The sequence below is a fragment of the Jaculus jaculus genome, chromosome 6, assembly GCF_020740685.1.
Source record: "Jaculus jaculus isolate mJacJac1 chromosome 6, mJacJac1.mat.Y.cur, whole genome shotgun sequence".
In the NCBI taxonomy this organism is placed as follows: domain Eukaryota; kingdom Metazoa; phylum Chordata; class Mammalia; order Rodentia; family Dipodidae; genus Jaculus; species Jaculus jaculus.
Window position 1 is genome coordinate 76,176,236 of NC_059107.1, and position 22,738 is coordinate 76,198,973.

Here is a 22,738-nt window from a genome sequence, read left to right on the forward strand (position 1 = left end):
TCATCTAATATTGACTCCTAGATCTACCTTCAAATATAGTCAGACTGGACATCAGAACTTCAGCATTTGAATTATGAAGATACAATTCAGTCTGTATACCCAACCAAAAGTATTGTTAAGATTTTAAGAATCCCTCTGCCTCTTTCTCTCTCTGTCACTCTTGAATAAATAAATACATAAATAAATAGTTTAAGAATTCCTAGACTAGAAATACAGTTTATTTGGTAGAAAGTTTGCCTCAGGCATGAGGCCTCAGTTCAGTCCTTGGTACTGAATTAACCAGATGTGGTGACATGCACCTGTAATTCCAGCACTGAGGCCATCGAGAAAGGAGAATCAAAAGTTCAAGGTCATCCTTGGCTATATAGTGAGTTCAAGACCAACCTGGGGTACAAGTGACCCTGTTTCAAAATGTAACAGAAACAGTTTTAGGGCTGGAGAGATGGCTTAGTAGTTAAGGCACTTGCCTGCAAAGCCGAAGGACTCACGTTCAACTCTCCAGGTTCCACATAAGCCAGACACACAAGGTGATGCAAGCTCAGAAGATCACACATGTGCACAAGGTGGTACATACATGTGGAGTTCGATTGCAGTGTCTGGAGACCCAAGCCCACCAATTCATTCTCTCTCTCCTTTTAAACAAAGACCAGTCTATTGGGCTTGCCTCAAAAAAATAGTTTTAAAATCTCCAGTGCCGCAAAAAAGAATAAATATGAGTTAGAAAATTATACTACTCTTATTAGTCACTGATATACCACATTAATATGTCTTTAATATTTATTTTGGTCATAACATAGGGGTTTTCAACAATCTGATAGGAGGATTGGATCAGCAGTCTTGAGAGCATCATTAGATTCTCATATTATTCTACTGTGCTCTGATTTTCAGACCTGAAATCCTTGCTTTTTTCATTTATTTTTAATAAATGGAGTCTCACTGTCTAGCTCAGGGTATAAGTGGTCCTCCTGCCACAGCCAGAGACTGTAGGCAGCTATCATTACAGCCAGCTTGAAGATGTTTATAAAATGTGCCCAAATTTGGCCTCTTCTATTTCTTCCTGAATCACAGATTCATATAAAAAGCTCTCATCTTTAAAATGAGATGTTAATGAGAATTTAAAAAGACAAATCTATGCTTTGATAAGCTCTCTCAGCCAGCTTCTAGCCCAGTGGCATATACATGTTTTGGAATTCTGGTTCTACATTTCCTCCTTGTCTTCTACAATAAAAGTATTATCTAATTATAACTTAAATATGAGCCTAACACTAAGCTCTGTCATGAGCAGATCAGAACTAAAGCTATAAACAAAACCACAAGGCTACATCTAGATCATAAAAGGGTTTTCTAGGTTCCTGGAATCTATTCCTTATTCTATCTTCTCTAAACAAAACAATGACTGTCATAGGAAGGGAACCTTGTCTGTATTTAGCCTGAAGGTATAGTCTATGGAACTACAGAGTGACAACCACTTATTGGCTGGATGACCTCAAATAAAGTTCTCAGCCTCTCTGAATTGTAGTTTTCCTTTCTGTAACATGAAGAGCTTTGGTGATGAACTCGGAACATGCATGTATAGTGCACAACTCTTGCTCTCTCTCTCTCTCACTCCCCCCCCGTCTCTCTCTATCCATCTCTCCCTCAGTCACTCACTCCTTTCCTCCCTCTCTCTGCTTAAAAATAAATTTTTAAGGATCTTTTTAACTTTATTTCATTTTTAAAATTTTATTGACAACTTCCATAATTATAGACAATAAACCATAATAATTCCCTCCCTCACTTTCCCCATCACAAATCCACTCTTCATCATATCCCCTCCCCCTCTAAATTAGTCTCTTTTATTTTGATGTCATCTTTTCCTCCTATTATGAGAGTCTTGTGTAGGTAGTAGCAGGCACATAGAGATCCAGGCAGTTCTATGTCTGGAAGATCGTATTGTAAGGAGTCCTATCCTTCCTTTGCCTCTTTCTGCCACCTCTTCTGCAATTGACCCTAAGCATGGGCAGGTCTAATAGGGATGTTTCAGTGCTGAACACGCCCTCTGTCACTTCTTTGCACTATGGTGCCTTTTGGGTCATCCCAGTGGTCACTGCCATCTAAAAAGAGTAGCTTCTCTAATCAAAAATGAGAGTAGCATTAATATTTGGATATGAACATTAAGAAAAGTGCTTACAGAGCAATTTGTTGAGCATAATATATGCATTTAGCCAGACAGCAGCGGGCTTCACACCCCCAGGGCTCATGACCTCATCATAGGCTTTTGACTAGGTTTTCAGTATCAGGCACATATACCTTCCTATTGAGTGAGCCTCTAGTCCAATTAAAAAGTGATTGGTTTCTTGCACTGGTTGGCTCATTTAACCTGGCTGGCCAAACTTAAAGTTTGCATTGTACACTTTTGTTTATCACCACTGATGACTTCTCTCTCCCATAGGGTGCATTACAATAGTTTTTTTTTTTTTTCCCAACTTTCTGTCAGCTGATCTACAGGAAGAGGTTTTCAACTCAGCTCTAGCTTAATTTCTCAGTGACCTTGCAGCCCAAGCATGTGGAATCTTCAGCAATAGGGTCTTACCACCTATTTTTGGTGGGAAATCAAGACCAAGAGTCTTGGCAATGGTAGATAATGTTTTGGGGGCATCAGGGACCTACCTGGCCAATAACTCACTGGAAGGTATCCCATACCTGGCAGGCACTGAAATTTTTCTAGTAACAATCTATAGCTTCGGGTGCACCATTTTCCATAAAAGTAGGTGTACATATGGCCTACGCATAGCATTTCAAATTTTGATTAACCCTCCCCTCACACTTCCTGTACTCAATCTCTTCCATTGACCTCACTTAGGTTATTGTACCTCTAGTAATCTGTTCATATTTTTACATGTATACACTACCATCCCTTTAAGTCCTCCATCTCATCCTTCCATTACTGCCCCTTGCTACCTTACTGGCCTCTGCTACTGATTTTAAAATTCAGATATTTCTCTATTTTTTGCAGGGATTACCTGTCAATTGATAAGAGTGGGATATTGAAGTCACCCATTACAATTACACATGGTGTTATCTGTGACCTTAAGTCTAATAATGTTTGTTTGATGAACTTGGGAGCACCCATGTTAGGATCATATATATTTAGAATTGTAATATCCTCCTGTTGTATTGTTCCTTTCATCAATAAAAAGTGACCTTCTTAGGCTGGAGAGATAGCTTAGTAGTTAGGCGCTTGCCTGTGAAGCCTAAGGGCCCCAGTTCAAGGCTCAATTCCCCAGGACCCACGTTAGCCAGATGCACAAGGGGGCGCATGCATCTGGAGTTCGTTTGCAGTGGCTGGAGGCCCTGGCATGCCCATTCTCTCTCCCCCCACTCTCTCCCTCTCTCTGTCACTCTCAAATTATTGAAAAGTATGCATTTATTCTTGCCATTCTTCTTCTTTTATACTGTTTCCTCTTTTTCTTTACTCTCATATTAACTCATTCATATATATATATGTGTGTGTATATATACATATATATATGTATATATATTTAATATATTATATTTGAGTATAGTTTATTTTCTCCTGTTTACTCATGTGTGTGTTTTGCTTTCTCTTCAGCATGAAGGATCCTTTCAAGTATTTTCTATAGATCTGGTTTAGTTGTCATAGAGTCCTTTAGCCTGTTTTTGTTGTGGAATGTCCTTATTTCTCCATCAATTTGCTGGATAAAGTAATCTTGGTTAACAGTTGTTAACTTTCAGAACTTGGGGACTTGGGGGAATACATCATTCCAAGACTTTCCAGCTTTTACTTTTTTAATGAATTAATTAATTAATTAATTAATTAATTAATTTTTATTTATTCATTTTTGGTTTTTCGAGGTAGAATCTCACTCTAGCCCAGGCTGATCTGGAATTCACTATGGAGTCTCAGAGTGGCCTCTAATTCATGGCAATCCCCCTACCTCTGCCTCCCGAGGGCTGGGATTAAAGGCGTGCACCACCACGCGCGGCTCCTTCCAGCTTTCAAAGTTTGTGTTGCATAATCTGCTGTTATCCTAATGGGCTTGCCTTTATATGTGATTTGATGTTTCTCTCTAACTGCTTTCAGTATATGTATCTGTACAGCCATCTCTTTCCCTATTTGAGGGAAATTTTCTTATATGATTTTGTTGAAAATACCTTTAGAGTAAAATTCTTCTCCTTTATTATACCTTGAATTTTTATGCTTGATCTCTTCATAGTGTCTTGAATGTCTTGAAATTCCCATTCATACTTTCCTATTAGTTTGTCTTCTCTTGGTTGGACTGCTTTAGATCTACCACTGTGTCTTCTAGTCTAGATATTCTGTCCTCTCCTTGATCCATTCTACTGATGGTGCTTTCTATAGAGTTTTCTATCTGACTTACTTCGTTTTGTACTTCTGATTTGTATTTTTTTCATTATTTCTATTCTATTGCTCATGTCTTATATTGACCTCCTTATTTTATTAAGTTGGTTTCCTGTGTTCTCTTGGGATTCCTTTAGGATTTTTTTCTTTGATTCTTTTGATTTATTCTTTGATTTCTTTGAGCATAGATATAATCATTCTCTTAAATTCTTTGTCAGGTACTTCATTTAAATCAGTCTCATTGGAGGTCATTTCTGATGGATTTATAATTTTTTGTGGAATATGTTGCCTTGATTGTGTTTCTTGTATTACAATGTAGAGATTTTGAGTTAATTTGCTGCTTGGGTTTTTAATTATCTGTAGTATTCGTAGATGTGTAAATCCAATGTTGTTTATTTTCAGGGTAGGAGCTTAAGGTGCCAGTTTTGGCTCTTATGTTACTCCCAGAGTAACAGTAGAAGTGACTCCAGGTGTTGTGTTTACCTGCTATGCAAATATTTTAGTCAGCCGGGTGGAGCAAAATACAGGCAGATATTAAAGTTCAATTGAGCAATATATGCACTCAGTCAAAAACAACACAGAGAATCTGTGCAAGCAAGGGGATTAGAAAAAGATAGATAATATAACAAAGTCAAAGTTCCTAAGGTTGTATGCTGCCCCACACCTTCAAGCCTGTCAATTGGGAGTCTGAGATTTCTGGTTTATTATAGATTCCAGGTTAGTCTGGGGCCAAGTAAGACCCTGATCCCAAGAATGACAGAGTCAAAGGCACTATAAATCAGGAAACAGCAAAAGCCACGAAAGTCAACCCCAAAATACAGTTTATCTAAGAATGGCAAAGCTGACCATGATCAAATCTAATACATAAGCTGCCCTGATATGGAAGGTTCCATTAGCACTTCCAGTGTAGGCCTACATACCAGGCTTTGGGGCAAGTATTGACCCAGTGTAAGTAGATCATTACCTTTTGGGATGTCTGCCAGTCTTACCTATGCTGCATGCCTGCCTGTATCCCTCTGTGTTGTGCTGTGGGCTTAGCTAGGCTGATTGGATGAGTGGATCTGCTGTTCCCATTGGCTATGCTGGATGCCATATGGCTGAGTTCCCTTCCCCAGATCTCCAGTGGTTCCCAGTGCTGGTGGTTGGTGGAAAGTAGGCTGTGTAGAGTGTCCAAAGTTATAGAGAGCTTCCCATCTAGCCCCTGTGGTCCTCTTCCTCATGAGACACTCAACTGGTCCCAACTATCCTCTCTCTCAGGTTTCCTGACTCCACGAGGAGGCTGGTGTGAGTTGAGAGTCCCTTTACCTGGGTTCTGCTCCTGTAACTCAGCCTGGGAAAGGTACATGCATAGCTATTCCAAGTAGATTGCTGGAGCAGAGTCACTGTGAGAGCCAATTCTTGCTTGGTTGCTAATAGCTCTGGGTTTCTCCTGCTTTCTCTGATGTAATTGCTAATTCCTTATACACCTTCACTTTTCTATAGAAGAGTGTATTTAGGTGTTTTTCTCCTTAGTTACCACCCCCCCACACACACACACAGATTGCTATGGCATGACTACTACACCACCATCTTAACCAGAAATATTTTAACTTTTAATTGAAAACTTCCATAAGTAGAGACAATATCCCATGATCATAATCCCCTCCCACCACCCCATTTGTCCCTCCCAAATCCCTCTTCCACTGATTCCCTTCTTGTTTCCAACTAGTCCATCTTCTATTTTGATGCCATAATTTTTTCCTCCTTTTATGAAGGTCTTCTATAGGAAATGTCAGCCACTGTGAGGTCATGAATATCAAGGCCATTTTGCATCTGGAAGATGCAATTATAAGCAGTCCTCCCCTTCCTTCATCTCTTACCTTCTTTATGCTGCCTCTTCTGCCATGATATCTGACCCTTGGAAGATGTGGTAGGGAAGTCTCAGTGCTGTACACTCTACTCTCTTCTCAGCCCTATAATGAGTTTTCAGTCAGCCCATGGAACATTTCCATCTGAAAATAGAAGCTTCTCTAATCAAAAATTAGATTAGCATTAATATATGAGCATAACATAAATGGTTGGAGGGCATAATATGTGCATTTAGCCAGACAACAGCAGTAGTTTCCCCCCTAGGGTTTATGTTCTTCCCACAAATAGGTTTTGTACTTAGGTTGCTTTTTTTTAATTTTAAAGAGAGAGAGACAAAGAGAGAATTGGCACACTCAGCCACTGCAATTGAACTACAGACACTTGTGCCTAGTGGGCATGTATGACTTTGCATTTGCCTCACCTTTGTGCATCTAGTGAACATGGCTTTGCAGGCAAATGCATTAACCACTAAGTCATCTCTCCAGCCCTTAGGTTTTCAATACCAGGTAGGAATTCCCTCCCATGGAACAGGCCTCAAGTCCAGTAAGAGAGAAGTTGGTTTTCCCCATAACAGACATGCCACCATTGCACCAATTGGCATTATTTGGCCTGGTTTGCCAGCTGCAGGTTAAGACCATTGATGACTTTTCTCCCCCATTGGGCTGCATATCTCTTTCTAGCATCCTAACAACTAATCAACAGGGAAGAGGATTCCAGCTCAGCAACAGCTTGATTTCTTAGTGACCTTCAGCCCAAGCATGTGGAATCTTCACCAAAAGGGTCTGACCATCTAGTTCTGATGGGCACCCAAGAGCTTGGCAATAGCCTTTAATTTTTAGGAAGCATCATGAGCCTACCTGGCCAACACACACTGTAAAGTATCCCACCCTGGCACTAAAAATTTTCTAATAGTAATATATGGCTTGTAGGCACAACACTATCCACCCTCACAGGGTACTTCTGTCTCTTTTCTGTCCTTTATTCTCTTTCAACATATATATTATTAGCTAGAAAAGAAGTAGTTTTCCATATGTGTTTAAGGGTCTTAAAATGAATATATGGGCTGTGCTGACTTCCTAAATTCTAACTCTAATTTGTGTATGTGTGGATATAGATGTACATGTGGAGGGTACATGTATATGTGTGAGTGTACATGCATGTGTGCATAAGCATGTGGAAGCCATACAATACCTTGAGTGTCATCCTCAAGAATACCATCCACCTTTTTTGTTTGTTTGTTTGTTTGTTTGTTTGTTTGTTATCAAGGTAGGGTCTCACTCCAGCCCAGACTGACCTGGAATTCACTATGGAGTCTCAGGGTGGCCTTGATCACCTCATAACAATCCTCCTACCTCTGCCTCCTGAGTGCTGAGATTAAAGGCATGCGCTACCACACCCAGCGCCATCCACCATTTTTGAGACCAGGACTCTCGCTGGCCTGGAGTTCACCAATTAGGATACACTGACTGACTAGTGAGCCCCGGGGATCCTCTTGTCTCTGCATTCCCAGCATTGGGATTATAGGTGTTCATACCAGGAATTTTTACATGGGTTTGGGGGATCAAACTAAGGTCCTTATGTTTATGAGGCAAGCACTTTACCAACTGAGCCATCTCCCCATCTTCCCAAGAGCCAATAATACACGATACCCACTGTACCTAGCGGCACTACAAACTTCAGTAACCAGGCTTATCTACCCCTCGTCTCATCCTTACCTCTCTGGCAGCCATAAGTGGCTGTGGGAAGGATGATAAAAGCAATAGAAACATGCTGTCTGACCTTTCCTTCAGGCAGCAAACCCCATTCTCTGAGGATACCTTATCTTTAGGAAGTCAGTACCAGAGACTGCCTCTTTCTGGGGCTGCTATAGGTATACATGTCAAAAAGGCATCTCTACCCCATCTGAGTTCCAATCCTTCATAAAGTACAGTCTCAGCATTTTCCTCTCCAATTCTGTATGGTCTAGCGGAACACAAGGTGCTTTTAGCATGATGCAAAATCTCTACAAGACCTTCCCAATTAACTAATGTATCATTATCCGACCTATATTCTCCCAAGTGGTCTTTCTTAAATTGTGTGTGTGTTGTGTGTGTGTGTGTGTGTGTGTGTGTGTGTGTGTGTGTGTGTTGTGTGTACCCGTGCCACTTTGCATAAGTGGCGGTCAGAGGGCAACCATGCATGTCAATCCTCACTTTCCACTTGAGACAAGTCTCTGTTGTTTAACACTGCATAATCAGGAGAGCTGGTCCATGGGTTGCCAGAGATTCTCCTGTGTCTGCCACCAATCTTGCCATAGGCATTCTAGCATTAGAGATGTGCACTACCACACCTGGCTTTACATGGGTGCTGAGGATCCAAAATCAGCTCATCGTGTTTGTGCAGCAAGTGTGTTTACCCACCGAGCCATCTTCCCAGCCCCACAGTGGTCTTTCAGCACTGTCACATTCCACACAGAATTTACAGCTAGATCAATTCTGTGGGTTTCTCTCCTATTAGTTACAGTTCAATGACAAACAATCCCACCCCTAATCTTTTGTCCAGTATCTTCAATCTCCCCAGTGATGAGACCCTCATTGAACTGAGACCTCCTGCATCTCCTCTGCCCTTGACTTTCTTTCCCTGGTGTTTCTCCTAGAATGTCAAGTTAGCCCAGACCTAAGGCCAGCCTCTGCAGCAGCCTCATTAAACGCCACTGAAAATCCATTTTTCATTTTAATTCCTTTGAACCAAGTGGCTGCCCTCTCACTTCTCATCTCTAACTGGCTTGTTCCTGATGGGAAAATCATCACACAACTGCAAATCCTCTCTCTCCAGGGCTCTTCAGTAGATCCCACTGTCAGGTCAGGAAACTTAATAATCTTCTACTCAGGAGCAGCACTTTAACTCTTTGCCCACCAAGTCATATTTTTAAAACATTACTTCAGTGGATATGCTTTTCATCCTATGAGCACAATGCTCTTACAGTATATGTGGGGAAAATTAATATAGGTGAGAAGCTAGGGCATGATACAAATCAATGTGCCCTCTCCGTTCCCTCTCTACACCAAGTAACATGCAGAGAGCTCTACAAATGCAACAGACAACAAAGACAGCCCTGATTCACAGCAAGCATCATTTACACAGGACAAAGGTACAGGGTAGTTTTTGCTCAAGACTTGGGGTTGGGATGGGTGTTTACATTGTAATCCATTTTACAGGTAGCCTGAAGTAGAAAATGAAAATTCCTAAATCTCCAGAGCTCTGCAGCTCTTTCTACTACAAATTGTGAATTGAAGTTCACAGAAAACAGTTGCACCTACTTCCAGAAAGGCTGAATGGACTGATAAGGCTCCTGTGATCACAGAGAGATAGAATGTTGCATGTTAGAGCCAAATTACCTTGGGCTATCTTAAGCCCTTCAGTAGTCATTTATTGCCCACCTCTGTGTCTGACCTAACATCCATGTACCTATCAGTTGATCGGACACCAGCTTCCACCAACTCAAGGGCTAAGAATGTCATCAGATAGCATCTGTGACCTATGTGGAGATCTCCCCACTTTGAGGTAACCCACTTACCTGTCCTTGGTCGTGGCTTAGGGCTGTGTGGGACCAGGCCAGTCTGAGGTCACACACAGTTCCTCACTCTGGGGCCTCTCCAGAGCAGCCACAGCAGCTGGGGCACCGCACCTCCGCAGGGACTGCTTGACACCCTGCTGCTCTCTACCAACAGGCTGTCCTTCTGGCTGGAGCCCACTGCAGCTGCTCAAATTACACCTCCAGGTGCTTCTGGATGGCCACCCCGAGCACCTCAGGGTACACGTCCCACGTCATTCAGTCATTCCATCGGCATACCATCAAACAGCCCACACAGGTGATGCCTCTTCCAGGCTGTACCCCAGAGTTACTTCTGGGAACATGTGTAGGGTTGGAGGTGCTTTCAGGAATGGGCTGGTGGCCACAGCCTTGCAGGCTGCCACGGGGGCAGCCTGCACCCCAGCATCTTAAGCTGATGCCAACCCTGGGGCCAACTCAGTGGCTGAAGTCATGGTCCACGCATCTTTGGTCCTGGAGCCAGGCTCTGTGGCTAATCCTGTGGGCCCCCAAGGATGGGCACAGCAGTGGGAGTGCTCAGGATGCCCCTGCGACCACTTACAGTGGAATCTCACCCCATACTGAGCCTGAAGCCCAGACTCACTCACGGCTGCCACCAGTTTGGTAAAAGCCAGGATCCCTGGAGCAGGCAGGGTGTGGCAGCAGCCACCAGCCACAGCCTCCCTCCGCTGCAGAGCAGAGCTGCTGGGGTCGCAGCATGGCAGGAGGTGGTAGATGGTTGCCCAGTGGCTTTGGGCCCACCCTGGGGACTGCTGCCAGGGGTACTTGTGCCCTCCAGCTTTGGGAGTGGCACCCCAACCTGAGTCTCCCCTCCTCCAACATCCAGGCTGAGTTAGAAGTCCCGTCCTCTTGGGCTGGCTCATTTTCCAGGCCTGCGGGGGCCTGGCCACCTTAGCCAGTGGCATTGCCAGGCTGCAGGTGAGCCCTGTGGACAGGTGAGCTGCCAAGGGCTGAACAGTTGAGGCTGGCCTTCCTAGTACCACCGTGACCCTGGGTCTGGGCACTACAAACCAGGTCTGAGTGGCTCCTCTGCACAGCAGCCACACTGGGGTCCCACAGATGACACAGATCACCACTGCCCATGGTGGACACATTACCCACAGTGCTGCTCCGCCAGTGACCCACCGCACTGGCCTGTTGCCGGGGACTGGAAGTCTGTGCTTGCTCCGTTCTCTGAGTGTGTCACTCTTCTTGCTCCTGGTACTGGGCCTAGCGCCGGCTTCACGCAGCTGCCCTGCCACACAGTACCGCAGGCACTTCGGCGGAGCTCTGGCCTCGGCTTCCGGCTTTCACACAGCAGACTGGAAGAGCTCTGGGACTACAGCTGTGGGTGGGGACTCTGGGGTGCCCTAGCCCCTGGCTCAGGGTAGCTGGAGCTCATGGCTACCAGCACAGTGACCCAGCATGGACACATGCCCCACAGTGACCGTGCCAAAGGCCAAGGCAAGAGACCCTTCTTAGGGGACCAGCCCAGGCGTGCCCCGTGCTCTCCCCGTGGGGTCGGAGTTGTGGAGTCGGCGCCCAGGTCCCGCCTCCTGCCCAACTCTAGAAATAAATTTCTATTGTTTATAATTTACCCAGTCTGCATCATTCTTTTTACTTATTTGTTAGTTTTCAAGGTAGGGTCTCATTGTAGCCCAGGCTCTCCTTGAACACATGGTGCTCCTCCAACCTCAGCCTCCCAAGTGCTGGGAGTAAAGGCATGAGCCACCACCCCCAGCTCCTGCATGGTTTTCTTAGCAACACAAGCACAGTATGACATTTGTGACAGTTAATATTAATTGTCAGCTTTCAGGACCTAGAATCACGGAGAAGATAAATCACTTGGCACATTTGTGAGGGACATTTTGACTGGGTTAATTGAAATGGGAAGACCTACCCTAAATGTGGGTGGCACCATTCATTCCATGGGCTGGACTCCTAGGCTGAATAAAAAGTGAAAATAAACTAGCATTTGGGTTCATCACCTTTTGCTTCCTGACCATGGACCACTACTTTCCATCCATGTCATGGTGTCTTTCCCACCCCTCTCAAATTGTAATCAGAAATAAACCTTCCTCCCTTAAGCTGCTTCTTGTCGGGTATTTTGTAACAGCCACAAGAAAAGCAATTATCAGAATACTCCCTCTGCCTTCTTTCTATTTCTTAGGTGTCAGCATCTTTGTCCTGCAGGTTCAATCCACCTGCAGGATACTCTTGGTTCCCATTCTCACATGGTTGATCCCATCTGTGGTAGTTGAATGTATGTCCCCCATAGACTTTGGAGTTTTATTAAAGCTTGTAACCTGGTTCTCCAGCATCCTGGATGAAGGACGTGTCACTGAGGGCAGATTCTGGAATCTAGCCTAAAGGTGTGTTTAAGGACAGATCTGAATTCCAGCCCAAAGGTGGAGAGAACCATTTGAGCTTGGGGTGACAGCAGTCTTGCTGTGGATTCATGCTAGCTACTTTTTGGTGTTTGCTAGTAGGTGGTGATTTTTCTCTCTGCTTGGATCTGAGAAAGGTAGCCAGCTTCTTCCACCATGAATGGAACTTCCCCTGTATCTGTAAGCCTGAAATAAACCCTTCCTGCCATAAACAATGCCATTCCAGCAATGTGAAGCTGACTGCAATGCCATCCTTTCTTCTGTTCAAATGTTACTGCCTGAGAGAGGCTTGTTCAGAGTAAAATAGTATTCCCCACTCCTAGCCCTCTAAGCCTTTTGGTTTTACTTTAGATTTTTCAACATTACATTAAGGGCTAGAGAGATGGCTTAGCAGTTAAAGTACTTGCCTGCAAAGCCTAATAACTCGGATTCAATTCTTCAGTACCCACATAAGCCAGATGCACAAGGTGGCACATGTGTCTTGAATTTGGGTTGTTTTTTGTTTTTTTTTTTTTCAGTGACTCAAGGCCCTGGTGCACCCATTCTCTCCTCCTCTTTCTCTCTCTCTCTCTCTCTCACAAATATATATGTATGTATGTATGTATGTATGTATAATTTTACAGGCTGGAGAGATGGCTTAGCAGTTAAGGCGCTTGCCTGCAAAGCCAAAATCCACTCCCCACATAAGCCCACATAAGCCAGATACATAAGGGGGTGCATGCGTCTGGAGTTCGTTTGCAGTGGCTGGAGGCCCCAGTGTGCCCATTCTCTCTCTCTTCCTCTCCCTCTCCCTCTCCCTCTCCTTCTCCCTCTCCCTCTCCCTCTCTTTCTCTCTCTCTTTTTCTCTCTCTCTCTTTCTGCCTTTTTCTCCCTCTCAAATAAATAAATAAAATATATTTGGGGCTGGAGAGAGATGGCTTAGCAGTTAAGCACTTGCCTGTGAAGCCTAAGGACCCCAGTACAAGGCCCAATTCCACAGGACCCACATTAGCCAGATACACAAGGGGACACATGTGTCTGGAGTTCGTTTGCAGTTGCTGGAGGCCCCGGCGTGCCCTTTCTCTCTCTCTCTCCCTCTCTTGTTCTCTCTCTCTGCCTCTTTCTTTCTCTGTCTGTTGCTCTCAAATAAATAAAAATAAACAAAAAAATTCTAATAAATAAAATATATTTTTTTAAACTTCTGACATTACATTATACTTTTATAGTGTGTGTCCACTGTCTTTCTCCTCCCCTTGACACATGCACACTAAGGCAGGCCATGTGCTCATCTCCTGTGCTGCATCCTGAGTCTGGAAAGGCAACTGCAGGAAAGACATTCCATGAATATTTCTAAGCCGCTGAATGAAGAGATGAAAGATTATGGAGAAATAAAATATCAGGGATAGCACAATGATTTTAACATTAAGGGTATCTGGCCTGGAGTTGGTAGGCTACCCCTATACAATGTCAAGACATTGTAATGCTCTAGTAACTCAAATATAATGTGATGAAGTCTGATGCAGCCATTCTTTGGAATATGCCTGTAGGAAGGAGAGTCAACCAAAATCAAACAAATAGAATTGGGGGGGGAGTGGTGACTCCAGAAAGAGGACAAAGAAAACCAAGCATAGGAACAGGAAACAATGGTCAAAAGGGAAGAAGGCAAATGGACCCTAGGAGCATAGTTGGGCAGCCCAACTATGAAAGAGGTTGGACTTCCTGGAAGAGTCGTGCTCATGGTCAAAAGGATAGTATAGGGCTGAAGGGAGGGTTTAGCAGTTAAGGCATTTCCCCACAAAGCTTAAGGATCCAGGTTCAATTCCCCAGTATCCACATAAGCCACATGCATAAGGTGGCACATGCATCTGTAGTTCGTTTGTAGTAGCTAGAGGACCTGGTGTGCCCATTCTCTCCATCTCAATATCTCTCTTTCTCTCTCCCTCTCTTGCACATAAATAAATAAATTAGTTAATTAATTAAAATAGCTTTTTAAGGAAAGGATAATTGATGTCAGCAAATGCTTTAAGAGGAGATAATTGTTCATAGAACATCAGACAGGATTCCTGAAAATTATTTAGAAAATAAGTGTTCAAAATAGTGGCAACTATAGGGAAAGGTTTACTGGAAAAGCCATCATATTTCCTGTATCAATAGCATACATTTGAAGAGTTTGTGGTTTGAATCTGAAATGTTCCCTACAGACTCGTGTTCTGAAAACTTGTTTCTCAGCTGGTGGCACTATTTGGGGGGTCTATGGGATATTTAGGAGGTGGGGGCAACATTGTCAGAAGTATGTCACTGGGATGGGCCTTTAAGAGTCATACCTCTGTGGCACCTTCTTCTTGCTAATCTGCCACTATATTAACAGTCTCCATTCCATCCTTCCTCCACCACGGAGCCACTCTACCATATTTTCCCTACCTACCACAATGGATTGAAACTACTTCCCTCCAAAAAAAATAAATAAATCCTAAGCCAAAACCTTTTTTCTCTATTCTACTATTTCTGCCAGATATTGTGGTCATAGTAATAAAAGATTTTAATACATATAAGACTATAATCCTAGATATTATACTTAAGCAAAAGTATACTGAAAGAATGAAGGAGGAAAAATGCACACGTGTGTGGTAATCCCACATCTACTTCTGCTTGGCCATTCTTGATGTCCTCACTACAAGAATGTCTGAGGACTTTCTTGGGCATGCTACTACTTCCTCTTGTTTTAACACAGAATGTTGGATGACCTCCTTGTGAATGTTTAATAATAGTTTATTAGTTTACTAATACAGTTTTCTGATAGCAAATAAGCATTGTCTTATTCTTGACTTCTAATTCTGGCTTGACTTTTCTCCCCACCAATTCATCACAATTCTTCCTGTGAAAACTCTGTGGATGATAAACCTCCAGTCTGTGCATGAATGGCTCAGGGAATTTTGCAGAAGAGGGGGCAGAAAGATTGTTAGAGCCACAGTTGGGACATTTTGCACAGAGACATTGCCTCCCCACACCCATAATTCATGACCCAGAATCCTCATGGGGTTGACCTGCAACCTCAACAAGGAAGGCCTCTTCAGAAAAGGGGCAGGGAGAAGGGAAAGGACAGTGCCAAAATGTGTTGTTTGGGTACTAGATATGTCCACGTCTAATAAAAATAAAAATAAATGTTGACTCTGCCATTCTCTACTTCTTCACCCCATCACATGTGTATTGTGGCCTAACGACTTATCTTCTTTATGCTGATGCTTTATATCCAGGAGTTACGTTCAGGATCATTTTCCTGAGAGCATTATCTTACAATTTATAAATTTTCTCTTAACTTATGTACAGTCTAGTGTTTATGTTTTAATCATTTTAAAAACATTTTTATTTATTTATTCTAAAGAGAGAGAAAGAGGCAGATGGGTGGAGGGAGTGAGAAAGAGAGCATGACCACACCAGGGCCTCCTGCTACTACAACTCCACACAGGCTCCACATGTGCATGGCTTTACGTGGTCACTGGGAAACCAAACCCCGGCTGCCATGATTTGCAAACAACCACCTTTAGCTGCTGACTCATCTCTCCAGCCCTAATTATTTTTTAAGTCATTCTATTTTTTTTTCTGCTTATAGTTTATAGTTGGTTCTTAATTTTTATTTTTTAATTATTTATTTGGCTTTTTGAGACAGGGTCTCACTCTGTAGCTCAGGTTGGGCTGGAAATCACTATGTGTCACAGACTAGACTCAAACTCAGCAGTTTTCCTACCTTGGGCTCCTGAATACTGGGAGTACAGGTATTAGCCACCATCCCCAGCTATTACAGGGTTAATACAATTGCTGGGTATTTTTTGGTTTTGGGGATTTTTTAGTTTTGTACTCAGTGAATACAAGAAAGTTGGTATCATTGTTAGCCTCCTCCTTCCCCTCACCCCTCCACAGATACCCTCCTTGTTGGGGAATACGGGTCGTGCATTGTAGGATTAGCCATCAGTTATGAGTAGGAGGCAATGACTCTGTGTATCATGACCCAATGTGTGACTCTGACATTCTTTTCACACCCTTTTCCACAAATTTCCCTGAGCCATGTTGGGTTCATTTTAGGTCTGTTTCAGTGATGAGGTCTTGGGAGCCCTCTGTGTCTCTGGATATCTGGTTTGTTGATTGTTCTCTGTGTCAATCTCCTTCACCCTTGTGCTGGTACCAATTTTACCAAGAAAACAGTCGCTAGATGTTTTTAATATTATTATTATTCATTGTTTTGTTTTGTTTTTAGTGTTTTCAAAGGATGGTTTCACTCTAGCCTAGGCTGACCTGGAATTCACTCTGTAATCCCAGCTCAGCCTCAAATTCACAGTGAACCCACCTCTGCCTCCTGAGTGCTTGGATTAAAGTCATGCACCACCATACCTAGCTCCAGTTATTATTTTAAAGCTATCTGATAGTGATTCATTCATTCGGGATTATTTATTAAGCTATAACATATCAAGGCTCTGCAAACTCAGGAACAATGCAATACACAAGTGCATATTCTCTTGAAGTAAATGTGTAGAACGTACAAGTAAAATGTGGAATATAACCATTGGTGCTAGTGTGGGAAACTCGGTAGAAAGCTTCTTTTAGGCAGTTTCAGTTACGGACAAAAGTGACCCTACCTTGGCAGAAATGGGACCTTGTTTGACTGAGACTCATCTACAGCAGCTGCAATGCCCCCTGCTGACCACACTCTAACACAGTACCTAGATGTTTGCCCTTCACTACCCATGGGCTGGCCCTGGAGCCTGTGCTTTCAAATCTACTAACCAAACAGGTCTTCTCTTTTACGTACTTGACTCTCTGTGCATTTTCAATCACTATAAGGACTTGTCCATCATCTTTTTGTCCTCTTGTTTCCCTGCACCCTGCCCTGTGATCTCTGCTTGAACACACGTGAGTCTGGCTTTTCCCCACCCCCAACCAGCTTGGTTGGGGGTGGGGGAGGTGGGGGTGGAGCAAAACACTGTTTCTTGGCCTAGGGAATTTTCTGTTCGGCTCTGTTTTATGCTTTGGGGTAACCTCACTTTAATTATTTCCTCTGGTCTCTGAATCTTCCACTGTGTATTTTCCTTACACTCTACATCTATCACATGGGTATCTCCTCCAAAATCTGGGCCTTCTACCTGTGTAATTTCTCTAAATTTGGGGTAACCATGGGTATAACCCTGTTTGTTACTCACTTTTATTCTGAACTTCTTGGTCCCTACTTTGATATTTTCCCTCTGCTCTTCTTCCTTAAACCATCACCAATTGCCCTCTTAATTTTTTCCATGGCGCAGCTCAGGGCAGATGCTGTGTGTTTCTTTTAAATCTCCCTACACAAGCTCCTAGGTTCTGTCTTCCAGGTGTTTGTGGTTCCACTCCAGTCTTTCCCTAAAAACCTCAATTTCTCTTAAATGAACAGCATGAACTACACCACAACTTCCACAAGAGCGTGGTTTCTTTCTACATGCTTATGTTTACGGCTCTGCTGCAGCCATGTTTCTTAAATGAATTTCACGGACTGTGCTGTGTTTTTCACAAAAGTGTGGTATTCCTATCTTCCACCAGCTTGTGACTCTACTCTACCCTTCTTCTGAGATCCCAATTTCTCTTAGATAAACCCCACAATTTGTGATTTCTCCCTAAATAAACTCAATAATTCATAATTTATCCTTCTTGAGTCCATTTGTAACAATTCTTTGTTAAAAATAGAACTGGACCAAAAGTTGGGGTTCATAAACTTGGGGCACCCTTTCTGAACCCCAAAATACTGCATCACTAAGTGCTATAAGAACAAAACATAACCAGGGTTGTGCTGTAGAGGGAAAAGGGTTGCCTTATCCAAAAGCACAGCCATGTGTCCTGAACTTTCTCATGGGGAGTGAGGTCTGCCAGGATAGATGGCACAGTGAGCCTCACAGCTGGTGATGCAAAGGCTGGTGGGAGTCTTAAAGGGAAAGTGGGAAAGATGGGTAAGGATTTTGTGGGGACCTTTGGATTTCCCTCCTCCCTTTTGTAGATGGAAAGGTAGAGTCCATGGGAAGCCAGGAATGCAGACAAGTGAACCAGGGACCATCACACATTTAAGCAGAGTACCCAGAGCTCCAATACTGTCTTGATTTTATTTGTTGGTTGATAATTTCTTATGCTGGCTTTGTAAATGTTATTACTTCCTTTATCTGTTTGAAAAATCAAATATACTAAATTAAGCTCTCTTTAAGATTTATTCTATTACTTGAAATGATTCTAGAATTAATTTTCTCATTTGTTCTGCATTAGCTACTTTTAATTGTATTTATTTGTGTTTCGTGCTATAGAATTTTAATATACAGATTCATCTTGGAGGAGGAGAGGGCTGTGAGTAGTTTTATCTCCCATGTTCGTATCTGGTTATTTTAAATTGCATCTACTCATCTCCCTTGGCTGTCTACTTCAAAACAAGGCTCATATGAGAGCCTCTGGGGCAGGAGCAACATCACAGAGCCAATACAGCAGAAGCCCTGAAGGAGGAGCTCACTCTAGGTTGACACAGGACAGAGCTTGATAATGGACCTTTTGCTTGGAAGATGTCATACTACTGGTCCTTTGAAGAGATAAACTCACGGTTCCCTCTGCTGAATGAGTTTAGAACCCAGATCTTAATCCTACCTACCTCTGTATGTTTCAGAGCAAAAAGGTATGCTTTACTTGTCTTATTTAAGAAGGATTTAAGTGTTTTAATACTGTCTAGATGCTTTGTACATTAGTTAATTTTATTAACAAATGTGAGAATATATTTGGGCCAAGCAGCATGGAAGTACATTTCTCACTAGAATGACAGTTATTTCTGGCTGGTAATAAGAGAAGACGATTTTCAGCACATGGTCTCCCAGGTAGCAACTTCTACTTAAGTCCATTAGCATGCACTGACTGTATAGCTTCATCTAGAGACAAGGTATACAAGAGGTATTTTCCCTGAGCTGGCAAAACAGTGCCTCTCAGTCACAGCCCATGCTATGGAAGACATACTGAGACCAGTCTACCACTCTTACCCATCCTGCTGTGAGCTGGAGCAGAAGAGGGCTTAAAATGATCAAAATATCTGGAAAAATGGCTCAATGGGTAAAGTGTTCACCATGCAAGCATGAGAACCTGAGTTCAGATCTCAAGCACCCATGTAAAAACTGGTCTGGTTGTGCATGCCTCTAATTCCAGCACTGGGGAGATGACTTCCTGGTTAGCTAGTCTAGCCAAATTTGTGAGCTTTAGGTTCAATGAGAGACACTCACACTTAGGCTAGACTGGCCAACCAGCAAGCCCCAGGAATCCTCCTGTCTCTGCCTCCCCAGTGCTAGGGTTAAAGATGAGTACCACTACGCTTCCATCTTTATGTGGATTCTAAGGATAAAACTCAGGTCCTCATGTTTGCAAGGCAAGCTGTTTACCAACTAATACATCTCTCCAGCCCTCTCTCATCTGTATCTTCAATGTATAAAATTAATGGCACGTATATATGTGTAGCTAGGAAAATGCATTTCTGACCAATGAGAAAGAGTTACATATGTTATATTTAAGCCTTTTTGTTTCTGAGAACTCCAGCAGTTTCTAAAATCAAGTTCATGATGTTTAAACATCTGCACATGCAGACAAGACAATTTTCTGTGGTTAAGGGGATCTTAAAAGGCTCCAACCTCTCTGGGCAAAGGATGCATAATGGGTATCATTCAAGGAAGTCTAGTCCCTTCAGGGCACAGGTGCTTTCCCTACAACAGCTACTACCTGCTGGGCTCCCCTTTCTATTTTCTGCCAACAACACATTCCATACTCCAGCCACAAAGCTGAATTACCCAAGGCAGAGTCTTGATATTTTTACAGAAAACTAAAAGGCTAAAAGGCCCATTTCTCTCTTTCTTAACCACCAAGTAAAAGCAAGCAAGCAAGAAAGAGAGCAAGTCATTCATTTCTCTCTGCAGCTACAGATTGGCTTCTCTGCTCCCAGAAGTGCAGCTTGTCAGAGGCTGTGACCTGGGAGGGTGGGAATTTTGGAGTCCTGACTTCCTGGGAGCCACACAATGCCTTCCCTGTGGTTCTTAAGAGGTGGCCAAGCCGAAGCTATATCCTCCAAGCAGAGCTGAGGAGCATGAGGAGCTAATTATTTTTTTAATTTTTTGTATTAATTAGTTTTGTATTCAGCAAATACAGTTTGATACCATTATTAGGCTCATCCTTGACTTACCCCCTCCCCTTGGCCCCTCCTTGTTGAGGTATATGGTCATGCATTGTGGAGTTAGCCCTAAGTTATGGGTAGGATAAATGTCTCTGCATATCATGGCCCAACATGTGGCTCTGACATTCTTTCTGCCCCCTCTTCTGCAAAATTTCCCTGAGCCATGTTGGGTTTTTGGCCTGCTTCATGAGGTGTTGGGGGCCCCTGGTCTCTGGCTCTCTGATTTGGTAGGAGTTAATTTTTCTCTGTGTTGATCTCCTTCACCCTTATGCTGATATCCGGTTCACCAAGAAAACAGCACCCTTGCTTGTTTCGCTAGTTTTTCTTAGTTTCACCTGGGGCCCTTTTGAGGTATGATGGGGTGGCTCTCTCCTTAGGATCTATATCATTCTGAAAAAGAGAAGCAGATTCTCCAATGGAGAGTAAGTTAGCACCAGGAAAATTGAGATAACCCTTACATTTCTATAGAGAATTTAATAGGTGTAGGCCCTCTTGTAGCCCACAATTGATGGTAGCATGATAATGGAGAGTGGGCTTATTCTTAAATATGGTTCTGACTTGTTTCCCAGCTCCAGCTATGGGTATCATACCACTGAGGGGATCAGTTAGCCGAATCAAGAGCAGTTGGTTCCCCACCATGGCTGTGTGTCACTATTGCCCTTGTGTGGGCATCACAACAGGTTATTTGCTGCTAAGTAGGTTAGATGCTTGAACAGATATTGGTCATCTTCCCCCAGTCGCCCATGTAGCACCTTCTGGCCCTAGACGCACTGACTGGGGACTGACTCTCTTCCAGCTTCTAGCCATGCCATTCCATTTTACATGTCGACCACATACAGTGTCTTCAGCAGTAGGGTCTGACTGCTAACCTTTGGTGGGTCATCAAGTACTCAGACAGAAATCTGTCTTTCTTTTAGGAAACCTTGTAGGTCTCTCTGATCAAAAGCTCATTGTGGATAATAGCCACATGCTGGTACTAGAAGTTACAGGTCAGTGCCAACTAAGAAAAGGAAGAAAAAGGCTAATATATAAGAATTAGAAAGAAGAGAGGGGGGGAGGGGAAAGGGAGGGAGGGAAGTTGTAAACGATTAAGGTTGGTCTTCATCATACCCTCTCCAGTGTCTTGTGGCTCAGGTGTTCCCTCTAAGGGCCTGGTGAAGGTTCAGCCATTTGGTCTGCCTTTCAGGAAGCAGAATTTTATGGTACCATTGCCATTTGGGTCTAGATTTGTGGTTCTCACCCCTCCAGTGCCCTCCCCTCCCTCCACACCCATCCTATTGTCTAGTCCACGAGATGCTTGCTGGGTATTCAGGTTAGGTGCTGTAGATGAGTGAGACTAGGTGGTGATTTTTTCTGTGATTGGGTAAGTTCACTGAGAATGATCTGTTCCAGGGTCAACCATTTTTCTTCAAATTTCATTGTGTCATTTTTTCTTACTGCTGTATAGAATTCCATTGTGTAGATATACCACATCTTAGTTATCCATTCTTCTAGTGATGGACATCTGGGTTGATTCCAGCTCTTAGCTATTACGAATTGAGCCACTACAAACATGGTTGAGCAAATCTCTGTGGCCTGTGGTTTGAAGGTTTTAGGGTAGATGCCCAGTAAGAGAATAACTGGGTCTGTTGGTATCTCTATAGTCAGCATTTTCAAGAGTCTCCATATTGCTTTCCAAAGTGGTTGTACCATCTTACATTCCCACCAACAGTGGATGAGCGTTCCTACTTCTCCACATCCTCGCCAGCATTTATTTTCATTTGATTTTTTGATGTTTGCTATCCTTATTGGGTTAAGGTGGAATCTCATCGTTGTTTTAATTTCCATTTCCCTGATGATTAAGGATGATGGACATTTCCTTACATGTGTGTTTGCCATTTGTATTTCTTCCTCTGTGAACTGCCTTTTCAGCTCTTTGCCCCATTTTGTGAGTGGGGTGTTTGACTGTTTACTGTTTAGATTTTTTTTTGAGTTCTTTGTAGATTCTAGAGATTAGGCCTCTGTCAGTTGGATAACCTGCAAATATTGGCTTTGCTTATTGTATGCTTGTCTATAAAGAAACTCTTCAGCTTCATGAGATCCCATTGGTTGAGTGACTGTTTAAGATCAAGAGCTACTGGGATTTTGTTCAGGAAGTCTTTTTCCATTCCTATATCATGGAAGGTACTTCCTTAATTTTCTTTCAGTACTAGTCAAGTTTGGTCTTATATTGAGGTCTTTGATCCACTTGGACTTGAGTATAGTGCATGGTGAAATGTGTGGATCAAGTTTCTGTTTCCTGCATATGGTTATCCAATTTGTCCAGCACCATCTGTTGAAGATGCTGTCTTTTTGCCAGCCTATATTGTTGGGGCCTTTGTCGAATATCAAGTAGCTATAGTTGCTTGACC

At 43.0% G+C, this 22,738-nt stretch overlaps 1 pseudogene; it reads right to left on the reverse strand.

Annotated features, from left to right (window-relative positions):
* Positions 1-9,911: 9,911 nt before the first annotated feature.
* On the reverse strand, positions 9,912-19,330 carry LOC101614511 (annotated as a pseudogene).
* Positions 19,331-22,738: the final 3,408 nt, after the last annotated feature.